The sequence below is a fragment of the Amphiura filiformis genome, chromosome 1, assembly GCF_039555335.1.
Source record: "Amphiura filiformis chromosome 1, Afil_fr2py, whole genome shotgun sequence".
Classification (NCBI taxonomy): Eukaryota; Metazoa; Echinodermata; class Ophiuroidea; order Amphilepidida; family Amphiuridae; genus Amphiura; species Amphiura filiformis.
The window spans coordinates 2,871,820-2,881,860 of NC_092628.1; positions in this window are offsets into that span (position 1 = coordinate 2,871,820).

Below are 10,041 nucleotides of genomic sequence, written 5' to 3' on the forward strand. Positions count from 1 at the left end.
TCTTCCGGATAGGTAGCTCTTAACCCAATCAGAATATACCAATTGTGTGTACGCGAATGAAGGGATTTGTGTGTAGTTTATTATCCAGGTTGTCCGTAGTTTTGCAAACGAGTTCATTAATTGCCATGTATGTAGATCTTTTATAACTAAAGCCAAACTGATGAGGAGTGAAAATGTTATGGTGATCAATGAAGTTAAAGATCCGCCTGTAGACAATTTTTTCAAGGATTTGGAAATAGATGGAAGAACTGAAATAGGCCTATAGTTGGTGAAATCATGTTTATCATCTGCTTTAAAAATTGGTGTCACATTAGCCTGTTTTAGTGAAGGAACAATTCCAGAGCGCCGCATATGGATGGAATAACTTGTTTCAGAAGATTGATACTTATGTCATCAGTGCCATTGTTGTTGCTACTTTTTAATTTCGATATTAATTTTATACGTTCATCTGGAGAAGTAGTGTACATAAAAAGTGTGCTAGAATTCTTATAAGATGACAAGGGAGGTTTACAATCGGTAGGTGGATCAGGGATTTTGGTGGTTACTGCCAATATTAGCGATAAAGTTATTAAAGTGTTCAGCAATAGTTTGATTGTCAGTTAGTCTTTCTCCTTCACTGTTGTTAAATAAATCAGGGATTTCTTTTATTAGGTCCTAGTAAATTGGTTATAGTGTGGTCGTTGAAGATGGAAAGCAGGTGCAACCCGGAACAAAATGGTTAAAAGCTGATTTTTGCACCAGACAAGCAGGATGTATCATAGAACATCATATCCAACATCCGAAGAAAAAAATCCTTTTAGGGGAATTCTTTTTATCGAAGGCCGCCACAACATATAATTAGCTGTATCTCAGATTCTAAAGCAGATATGATTATGATTTTAGTGTCTTTGAATAGGTTTAAGAGGTCCGAGAATTCAAATCTGCACAGATCTAACACACTGATGTCTTTATTCACACTGGAATCCAAGGTGACTTATGATTAGATACCCAGCAAACACAAAAACGTTTTAAAAAACATTTTAAATAAGTTATATTTTGGCTTTTGGTTTAGGTAAAATTTTTTAATAACATTAAAATGTCGGGTTATATAAAGGTCATGATAACGTTTTTCTCTTTTAGTAGGAGGAAGCTTCTGTGGATCACGTGATGCTTTATTTGATGATACCATCCCCATGAATTTAGCGAACCGTAAACCGTTTAATGAATCCTTTTCTCTGCCACCGGTTGGAAAAAAAAATCTTGAAGGATAGTGAATTCAGCACCTTTTGGCGACATAATAAGTATACATTTTTCTCTTTTAGTAGGAGGAAGCTTCTGTGGATCACGTGATGCTTTATTTGATGATACAATCCCCATGAATTTAGCGAACCGTAAACCGTTTAATGAATCCTTTTCTCTGCCACCGGTTGGAAAAAAAAATCTTGAAGGATAGTGAATTCAGCACCTTTTGGCGACATAATAAGTATATGGTACAAATGCGCACGGAGCGCACGAAAAATTTTCCCATTTTGAAGCTAAACTGTTGAAATATGGTGCAAAATTGAATAAATTCCCTCGAAGCGCGAAAAATTTGCACTTTGGGGACTAAAATGGCCAAATATGAGGTTAATTTGGTCAAAAACCCATATACAGGCGTCAACATTGGGGGGATGATTGTATGGACCATCCCCTTGACAAAATATTGGGGGGATTCCCACCCCCCCCCCCGTGATCTACGCCTATGCTCAGGATCGTTCATCAAGGATGATATTGGATTCCGATTGGTTTTTTTCTGCTTCAACAAACTTTGCATGTCCAAATGTTTCAGAAGTGGAGTCACAACCACAAAGCTTGCTTACGTTTTAGTCGGGCTCTCATTCACGCGCGGATGGGAAATAGTGTTCACTTTATGATTGATACGGTTTCTAGACTGAAATTTTGCGTAGAACACGCTCCCGTAGTTCACTTTAATTAAAAATGTGCCCAAAGTGCTTTTTCCGGGGGTGCCCCTACAATGGGGGTCAAAATTACTAAAAATGTATTATAAGGCCAATGGTGGTGATTTTGGTGTCTAAATATATGTTTATGGACATTAAAAAGTCATTTAGACAGTTTACGAAATCAAAAATGGCTTCCCTATGTTCCAAAATTCAAAATGGCGGCCAAAATGGTGAATTTAACCAAACTTATTTGAACGGCTTTTTCAGGCCGATGGTGGTGATTTGAGTGTCTATGAATGTGTCTGTGGACATGACAAAGTTATTAACATAGTTTATCAAAATCCAAAATGGTTGCCTTATACAAAAAAAAATTCAAAATGGCCGCCAAAATGCCGAACATTATTGTAACTTATTTGAACGGCGCTCTCGCCCCGATGGTCGTGATTTGGGTGTAGGTATATGTTTGCGGACATGAAACAGTCATTTACATTGCTTATAAAAATCCAAAATGGCTGCCTATGCCCAAAAATTCAAAATGGCGGTCAAAATGTCGAATATTAGTCTATATCATTTGAACGGCATTCTCAGGCCGATGGTGGCGATTTTGGTGTCCAGTTATATGTTTGGGGACATGAAAAAGACATTCAGCTAGTTTACAAAATCCAAAAAAGTTGCCCTATGGTCCAAAATTCAAAATGGCGGCTAAAATAGTGAAGTTTAGTAAAAATTACTTGAAAGATATTCTTAGGCCGATGGTAGCGATATTGGTGTCTAGGTATTTGTTTGTGACATATAGGTCCCTATAGTGTACATGACCAAGGCATTTAGATGATGAAACCTTAAATGGCTGCCCTATGCTAAAAAATTCAAGTGGAGGTCAAAATTGCAAAATTTTATATTGATTTCACATAATTATCATATAAACACCCAAGCTCTTGGGACTTAATTTTTGTTTTAAATCTAAGGTCGCCGTGTCACAATATAATCACTTGTAATTGGTACATAGATGCCCAAACCGGGGTATTTGAAGATCGGCCATAATATGAAACATAATCATTATAACGCAATTAAGGAAAGTGATTAACCCTAGAACTACCTATGTACCACCCCTAAGGTTTTTCATCCGCCATAAAAAAAAACCACGCGTCTTTACGCCCAAACGACTTAAACTAATCGTAGATCCATCCTGTACGCTCTTTTAAGTGATACAATTTTTACCCCAGCACCTTACCCGGGGTATGACCGACCATCAAAGATGATTGACCATAGAGGGGGAGGGGGAGGGGGGGGGGGTCTACAGTAAATACAGTTTCATTTCACTCTTGTAAAATTATTAAGATATATTGACTTTATACTTGTTAGTTAGGTTGAAATAGTCATTTCCTTTTATATTTAGGAGACAATTCGGTGAAAATCGCATTTTCGTATAATTTTTGGAAGAAGATCAATTTTGCCTATACTTTGTAAATAAACAGAATTGAATACATGAATACAAATTCAATTCAAACCCACCCAAGTCCATCGAAAGTGATTTTGAAAAAAAAAATAAAAAAATGTGTATCATACATGCCGGGTATAGGCCATTTTGGATTTCACATGCTAATAGAGAGGGTTGATTTAGATTCAACTTTTATACATATGATAGGCCTATGTATAAGCAACAATTTTCCATGCTTAACTCAATTGGCCAAAGTATGGATTTGGGTGGGTTGTTCATTCATATATTCAATTTTGCAAGGATGTGCTCACATTATGACGTGATAGCGATATTATGTGGGGAATGTTTGTACTTCTTTTGGTATCACTGGATAGACGAGACCCATAGCTATAAATTGGTACATAATACAATTGAAAATTAGGGGCAACACCCCTCTCTTCGTAGTCCGTGGTACAACATATGGCTCAGTAGTTCTCAGTAGTATAGCGACTGTACCTTGGAGTCAGTAGGTAACTGCGAAAGCTGGATTTGTTAGAAAGCCATCACATTCGCTTGTTTGGTAATAATATTGACCAAGACCTGATATCCTTGTGATAAAGACGAGTGTCCATTGAGCAAGGATAGATGATAAACAATAATTTCCACTTTTCATGCTTTTAGCACATTAATTTCACTCATAACAGATCAAAAGTGGAAACGTGTGTAAGTTTAACCCTAGAACTACTGAGCCATATTTTGTAACACGGACTACAAAGGGATGGGGTGTTGCACCCCCCTAATTTTCAATTACAAACGTCATATGCCGTTATATTTGATACCAAAGTATAGCTATAGGTCTACTCTCTCCAGTGATTCCAAAAAAGTCCATATTCCCCACATAATATTGCTATGACGTCATAATGTGAGCACACCCTTGTAAAATTGGGAAATTTTGGCTATCTACAAAAGTATAGGCAAAATAAATTCGGCCAAAAAAAAAAAAAAGTATAAAAGGAAATGACTATTTCAACCTAACTAACAAGTAAAAAGTCAATATATCTTGGAATAATTTTACAAGAGTGAAATGAAAATCATGATTGTCCTCACCTCCCCCACCCCATGGCCATCTTTGATGGTCGGTCCTACCCCCGGGTAAGGTACTTGGGCAAACGTTTTATTACTAAGATGAGCGCAATTGATGGATCTACGATTAGCTTAAGTCGTTTGGACGTAAATACGCGTATTTACTACCTTTGGACTACCCTTTTAAATCATAATAGATCAATGGACATTAATGTGATAGTGTTAGTTAGTATTTACATTTGGTTATGACACCATTTTGAATATATTGGGCATTTATAAGTGATTATATTGTGACACGACGACCTTAGATTTAAAACAAAAATTAAGTCCCAGGAGCTGGGGTGTCTATATGATAATTAGATAAAATCAATATAAAATTTGCAATTTTGGCCACCACTTTTTTTTAGCATAGGGCAGCCATTCTAGATTTCATCAACTATCTAAATGACTTGGTCATGTACACTATAGGGGCCTATATGTCACAAACATATACCTATAGACACCAATATCGCTATCATCAGCCTAAGAATATCTTTCAAGTAATTTTTACTAAAATTCACTATTTTAGCCCCCATTTTGAATTTTGGACCATAGGGCAATTTTTTTTAATTATGTAAACTAGCTGAATGACTTTGTCATGTCCCCAAACATATAACTGGACACCAAAATCGCCACCATCGGCCTGAGAATGCCGTTCAAATGATATAGACTATTATTCGACATTTTGACCGCCATTTTGAAATTTTGGGCATAGGGCAGCCATTTTGGATTTTTATAAACAACATAAATGAATGCTTTATGTTCTCAAACATATACCTACACCCAAATCACGACCATCGGCCCGAGAGCGCTGTTCAAATCAGTTACAATAATTTTCGGCATTTTGGCGGCCATTTTGATTTTTTTTGTAGAAGGAAGCCATTTTGGATTTTGATAAACTATGTAAATAACTGTTTCATGTCCACAGACATATTCATAGACACTCAAATCACCACCATCGGCCTAAAAAAAGCCGTTCAAATAAGTTTGGCTAAAATTCACCATTTTGGGCGCCATTTTGAATTTTGGAGCATAAGAAAGCCATTTTGGATTTCGTAAACTGTCTAAATGACTTTCTCATGTCCATAAACATATATTTAGACACCAAAATCACCACCATTGGCCTTATAATACATTTTTAGTAATTTTGACCCCCATTGTAGGGGCACCCCCCGGAAAAAGCACTTTGGGCACATTTTTAATTAAAGTGGACTACGGGAGCGTGTTCTACGCAAAATTTCAGTCTAGAAACCGTATCAAACATAAAGTGAACACTATTTCCCATCCGCGCGTGAATGAGAGCCCGACTATTTGTGTGATTCAAATGTAAACTACTCCAGAAATTCTTGTGGAAATAAAGGACGTTCCTGCCGCAGAAATGAACTTAAATGTGTCATAGCTGGTGAAGATTGCAGAGGAGAAAAATTGCCAAAACGCTGAGGGGGTTATACTTGCAGAAAGGAGTGTCTATTTATTACCAAAATATCTAAATTATTCCCTCACGCTATCGGGCTGTGACCACATCCTCTTCCCTAAAACGAATCCCACAAAAATGAAACCAAAAGGGAAAATTTTATGTGTGTTGCTTCTTTTTTTTCCCCTCCCCTCTGTGACTAAACGTAGGTATTTGTCAGACCCAGAAACTTTTCGTATACAACTGTTACCATATTTTAGCTAATTGTGAGTTGTTTCATTCTGTCTTCCCTACAAACATAAAATTCCTGGTACAGCCTGAACACGGAAATATTGCATTTAAGGACTAACGGCTTAAAGGGCTCAAGCTTGGACTGTTAAACACCTCGAGGCTCTGTATTATTTAACATGGGAATAAAGAGTTCAGCTTTTTAGTCTAGCCGAGCGGCGGCTAGACTCTTGAATCCCAGTAGTTTCTTTAGTCTAGCCGAGCGGCGGCTAGACTCCTGTTTCCCAGTAGTTTCTTTCTTCTTCTTCTTCTTCTTCTTCTTCTTTCTGTCAACATTTAACATAATTTGCTCTAGCTCCTTTATTATTTGACCGATTATGACCAAACTTGGGCACAAGCTCCACTACCCCAGCCTTTACATTTGACCAGACCCCTTTGGGGTCAAACGTCATGCATGAGTAAGTTTGGCTAAAAATGTGATTTTTACCAAAAATGCTTCTTCTCCTACAGATTACATGGTACAGTAATGAGATTTATACATTGACCTTGGCTATAGCCGGTGCCTATGGGGTCCTCACAGATTTGGGGTCAAAGGTCATTAAGGTGGTAATTCCGGCACATAACCAAATACCTTCAAAATGCTTCTTTTCCTACAGATTCTATGGTACAGAGATGCGACTGACACATATGCATTGACATTAGTTGGTGTCTATGGGGTCCTCACAGATTTTGAGTTCAAGGTCATACAGGGGACAAAATGGTTGATCACTGAAAATCACTTTAAAATTCAATATTGTCTGCATATTACGTGCTGTGATCATCCGAATAATGCCAAAAGGGCTCTAGCATTATGTTCATATACGATTGTAATCAGATTTGGCTTAAACATGGAGGAGGGGTCTGTTTTGGGGTCAAAAGGGTAAAATTCTAAAGTTTGTCCGATTGAAATGAAAATTAGTATATGTGATCTTGATATGATTAAAAATATATTGGAGGTCATTTCAAGGTCACCAGAGGTCAACCAAAGGTCAAAAGGGGTCAAGTTCTAAAGTTTGTCCAATTTAAATGAAAATTAGTGTATACGTGATCTTGATATGATTCAAAATATAATGGATGTCATTTCAAGGTCACCAGAGGTCAACCAAAGGTCAAAATGGGTCAAATTGCAAAGTTTGTTCAATTTGAATGGAAATTAGTATACGTTATGTGGATACGATGCAAAATATGTGGTGAAGGTCATTTCCAGGTCATCAGAGGTCATTCTAAGGTCACGGCTAGACTTCGCAGCCTTACTAAGGATGCAATATATCTAGTTTATTTTGATTTCCAGCTTTGTTTTTACACTTGTTCTATACAAAAGTATAGTGTATTCCCAAACATTTCATGCTTTTTTCTACCATGCATTAGTTGTATATGATTACACGTACGCGCACTCCGCGTACCACTCACAGTGCTGGTGGGTTGATGCATTCACATTTGTTTGTATTTTCAACTTTTAGTACTAATGTTGTTTTAAAAATAGCAAAACTTATGGAATTTTAATTCTCGTGTATATAATAGGTTCATAAATGCGTATCACTTAGATAATTAGACGCAACAATATATCAGTACCTCAGTGCATTATTTTGTACATTTCTCTCCCAACAAGTAAAACGCATTTACTAACGTATAGTTACACTTACGAATGTCTTGCACTCTACAACAATGAAAACAAAACTAAAATGCACTTACGATATCTTATTAATGAAACACTGATTACTCGTTTTATGCACATGACATAAACTTAAATTGTGAGGAGATTTCAAATATATTTTCCAACATTCGCTAAAAATGTCAGCGACAAAAACAGCTTTGCACAGGAAAATTCATTCAAATAACAATAATAATACGTAATAATAGTAATGATAGCAATTGATAATGCGTAAGGTTCAAAGGGGAAGAAGTGACAACGATTGCTATAAAAAGGCACATGACAGTGCTTTTAAAATAGGAACATTGGACTTTGCTTCTTATTATTTTCAACATGTTCCGCTTTGATAAGTAGTGATTTGGAAAACGGTATGAAAATGGGTGCTTGTCTTCTTCTATTCTTGGTTTTAAAGTTACTATCCTGTTGTGACTATGGGGAAGGTGAGTAACTTTGCAGATTTACGTACAAAATCGAATATATTAAAACATCGGAAATGTTAGAAATATAATGTTGATATATTTACCGTTACGCACCATTGTAAAAAGCTTTTTTGTTTAGAAAATGGGTATACAGTATAGCTATTCAACTAACCCGAATTACTACACAAAGAAGTTTTGATATCAAGGTTCAAAAATACGGATAATTTATCAACATTTCATTGTTTACATTGCGAAAAAAACATTACAAATCGCATTTACCTATTCTCGTAAATTTCCTTTTTGGTCCATGAAGCATTTTAATTTAGAAAGACGGCATAATTTTAATACATTTGGAAGAACTTTCATTTGCTCTTGTTTTCACTGACGTAGTGAGAATTTCTTGCAATACTAACACTTATTATGATGTTTATTCTTTACACAATTGAAGTATAATTAAATCTGGTTTTTCAAATATTGCTTATTGAAATGCAGTTCATAACGAAACATCCAGAAACAACTGGTGTAAAGAATACCGACTTATTAGTGAAAACCTGTGGAAAAAATAAATGAAAATGAAATAAATAAATAATGTACATATGTCTATGCAGTACATAATGATCCGGGAGGCTCAGAAGGTGCTAGTCATCCCGCGCTGTGAGTTAGAGGGTCTGCAGGTTTTTTCACAATGCCTATAGTAACATTTCCCTTTTGGCTCTTTGCCGTAATTGTTTAACATCATTCTTAATTTTCATGAAAAAATCATGTGTTTTGTATGCAAATTTATATACATGGTTAATCCCTATTATAACTGTTTTTTGAACTGTTATACTTATTTAATCCTATGTTCTGCATATACTCTCCCGACGAAAAGTCTTTCCGCACCCTCTATAACCGCAGAAAAAACATAACTGTCACTAAAATATAAACACTTTAATCAATAATAGTCATAATTGCATGAACTTGGAACCCTCATTTATTACAAAAGTAAAGAAAGAAAAAATATTCTTATTTTGCGGTAAATTACACAGTGAAATTCCATTGAGAAAAGTGGCGGCGCTGTTAAATGAAGCTCATTATGTCGTTAATACCCTGTTGCTATTAAAAAGTGATCATGATCGACTTGCAGTTTTCCCGACTGCACTGCTGGTCATCATCAACAATGTTTGATACAAACGCTATTTGGGTTCGGTTGTTATTATTATCTTGCTGTTGTTTTTTTCGGCCATCCAGATTTCGGGCATTTGTCCATGGAGCCATGAATCTCATTTTTTCTCAAATTATATCGAACAGATCTCTCGTCAATATTCAATAATCTTGCAATTTCACGGTTAGATTTTCCTTCACTATGATATGCTTCTATTATTCCCATCTGGTGATCGGTAATTTGTTGGCATTTTGAGCCTGATCTGATGTTAAAAAACAATTTTGGAAGTCGAAATTAAACTATAATGCGCTGCTAGATAGGAAATCCCTGTAGTAAGGCTGCATGATATTAACTGAATGGAAGTTATCTCTTTTGGATCGTGGAAAATAACATAATCGCATAACAATTACTAATCCGTTTTAATCGGGGGATGTCTTTATTTCTCTAGTATCACAATTCATAACCTTGATCATTTGTTATGCATCACATGATTTAAAAAAGAGTTCAAATACCCCGGGCGTCGTCTGTTGTTATGGTAGTCGTCAAGAACTGACGTCATAATTAGCTAATTAAGCACAACGCCGCCACTTTTCCTATGGGGATTTTGTACAGATTTTTCATGAGATCATAAGAAAGTTGATTAAAAGTGATTGAAGGTATTATAGATAATATTGAAATAAATAAATAG